Below are 3,493 nucleotides of genomic sequence, written 5' to 3'. Positions count from 1 at the left end.
TTGCAATTTAAGGATAAATACCTTATTACAGAAAGATTAAATGAAGGTGGCATGGATTTAAATTCCTTTTTCATTTCTAACCGCGAAAGGGAAGCCGATGGGAATCGTGTTTATAATACGGACCCTTCGTCACTAGCAAAGAGTAAGGATAGTCTACATACATATCGTTCATGGTTAAATTACATTATAGAACGCCCAGTATGAACAAGGGATAGTCCTGTTTTACTCCACGCGGGTAAATAGAAACGCGTCGTCACTAATTAGTCAAAGACTCCATTATCAATGTGAATACATCGCGGCGGGGGTTTAATTCCGCCGTGTTAACGAGGCGGTTAAAGCTTAATACTTTATAATGCGCTTTCATACGCCCCGGCCAGTTGGAGGTATAATGACGCGGAATAACGTGCTCTTTATGTGCCATTGTGCACATTCATAGTTTTTATTTACGATTAATTCGCTCTACGTTGTGTTTATTTACCTTTATTAAGGTAGAATAAAGAGTTCATGTACTTACACCTCCTGGTAGTGAAATGCTTTTGTTTCATCATCACCGAGAATTCTAGTGATTCCATAAAAAGAAACAGCTCACATAATAATTTATTATAACTGACTAACTGATGTCCGCTACTTCGTTCCCGTGGATATAGGTTTTTAAAAATCCCGTGGGATTTCCGGGATTGAATATTAATTTTCCGGGATAAAAAGTAGCCTATATGTTAATCCAGGGTTATAATCTATCTCCATTCCCAGCCAAATCCGTACTGTAGTTTTTTTTTAATTTATTTATTCATATACTTACAAGGTTCTTAACATTACTGACTCGCCCAACTGGTGGGCCAGTGAAAGAGTAACAAACATCCATCATTACATACTTACAAACTTTCGAGTTTATAAGATTAGTATATGTGTATCGCCATCTCTAGATTTGAAATTATAGCTCGAATACCTAGCCCCCTTAAGGGCGTTTTTGAAACACGCTCACTCAGCCAACCGCGTGCTCTGAAGAGTGTAAATTTTAAATACGCCTTTAATTAATTTGTCTGTCTTATTCAATGGACACAATTTCGATATAATGCGTAAATAATGAGAACTCATTCACCATTTTAACTTTAGTCCTTTTTTTAAAGGTGAACCCGTACTAGTGACATGACAATAATTGGCACATAGAGTTAAAATGGCGAGTGAGCTCTAATTTTGCACGGACTATACCTACTTATCTATTCCAATCAATAAAATAGGTTTAAAGATTCGATTGAGGCAAGCAAAAATCAATAAATTAAAATTCTTCCAACGAGTATCGTCAGAAGATTCTGGGAATCCAATTTTAAACTCTACGCAAACACACCCTTCAGAGTCGATGAAAGACGCAGCGTTTGCACATTTTCCTGAAGTCTGTTTAATCTTAGACTAAAGGAACTGATAGACTGACAAAACTGAACAGAAGACATACTGTCTATGAGTGGCGATCGTAAAGCTGGTGATCAAATGCAGTAAAATAATAGTTATACAGTGTGACGATCGCAATCACCTCTGATTGACCGGCACTCTCTCGCTATAAGCTAAAATACCATAATATGTTCAGTTAATCACAACTATTGAGATTTCAGAGATATTTAATGCAGCTTTTCTGTAATCGAACCAACTGGTACAATTCCAGTCGATTTCTACGGGCTTTGCTACGGGATAGGTAATGTGTGTGTGCAATAATAGGCTTCCAATAATAATAATAATAGGCATCCATCTATATTTTCCTTTAGTCAAAGGCTAAAATGCGTAGGCAAATGTAATTACTATGAGACCGGCGTGCTACGATGTCGCCCCTCGATGAGCTGTTTGATTAAATTGAGTCAACTTGTGCTAAGATGAGCAAGGTGCTTTGCTTGTCAATAATGAATATGTTAGGTACCTACTTATATTTTATTTACTTACACAAAAATCCGCGAATTCGTCCGCGAGGATTTAGGTGTTTGAAAATCCCGTGGGAACTCTTTGCTTTTCCGGGATAAAAAATAGCCTATGTCCGTCCCCGGGATGTAAGCTAACTCTGAACCAAATTTCATCAAAATCAGTTAAACTGTTGGGCCATGAAAAGTTAGCAGACAGACAGACACACATTTGTATTTATAATATTAGTATTTAGTATGGATCAGTAGAGGAGAATAGAGGGAATCCATACTCCGAATTCATATATTTATGGTTAAAGGTCCAAAAACGATAATCTTAATAAACTGTTAGGACTGTTAGTTCATAACTGGAACATTCGAGTTAAGAGTGAATAGGCATATTCTAGGCAAGCGTGCTCCATCTTACGCTGCAAGTCTGATTGCAGCCAAGCGCTAGTCTATAAATAAACTGAAATATTTTATCTCTATTAAATGTGGAACCTCTCGCTAATGGTCTCCTAAAAAGAAGAAATAATTAACTGAGCAAAGTAACACACCATTCCTCATGAATTTCCTCGGAAAAAGGGAGTAGATACGAGAGTAGTGCAATTGGTGGGGTTGAACCGCCAACCTTTAGGAATTCAGTCCGCTCCTCCACCGTTGAGCTATTGAGGCTCTTTTGCACTAAATAAAGTAAAAGTCACATTAAAGGTTTTTCCACTTGCTAAAAGGTTTCCTACATTAAAGATGCACCCTTCCTCGACAAAGCTTTTATGGAATTAGCTGACGGTTGTGGGTTTTTTAAATCTACGCTTGCCTGAATTTTTCACCAGGGACTGCAATCACGTAAATGTAATGTTAGGTTATGTGCAGAGCGGTGATAGCCTAGTGGTTAAGTTGTTGGCCTTCTGTCCGGCAGATCGAGGGTTCTACCTCGGGTATGCACTTCTATTACTGTTCGGAGTTGTGCTCGCTTTAACTGTGAAGGAAAACATCGTGAGGCAACCTGCATGCCTGAGAGTTCTCCATAATGTTCTCAATGGTGTGAGAAGTCTGCCAATCAGTGCTGGGCGTATATATATGTTTTTTATTTCTCCATAACTTTGAAATACCTGAACAGATTCGAATGTATGGGATATCGTTAAAATTTTAACAACATCTCGACTGACACTGACTATAATTTTTTTTGAAAAAAATTTATATGGCCCTGTATCAATGGCGCCTTTTTCGAATTCGTGCAACCGGAAGAAGCTACTTTAATTTCAGGCAGGAAAATGCTACCTACTGTATGTACCCTACTGTACCTTTTAAAATTGGCGTCTATCACAACAGATCGGAGACGGTTGACATTAGCTTCAAAAGAAGAAGGAGAAGAAAGCCTAGCCTAGCCTCCTAGATAAAGCCTCCCTCCAAACTAGATTACAAACAACAGACTAGAAACTATTTAAGACTATTTATTTATTTTACATTACATTACATTGCATTACACTTTACATTACTTTACATTACACTAATATTATAAAGGCGAAAGCTTGTGTGGATGTGTGTATGTACGTGTGTGTGTATGTTTGTTACCCTTTACGCAAAAACTTCAAAATGGATTTAGCTGA

This window comes from Maniola jurtina, chromosome 12 (genome assembly GCF_905333055.1).
Source record: "Maniola jurtina chromosome 12, ilManJurt1.1, whole genome shotgun sequence".
In the NCBI taxonomy this organism is placed as follows: domain Eukaryota; kingdom Metazoa; phylum Arthropoda; class Insecta; order Lepidoptera; family Nymphalidae; genus Maniola; species Maniola jurtina.
Note: the sequence above shows the minus strand (reverse complement) of the source record.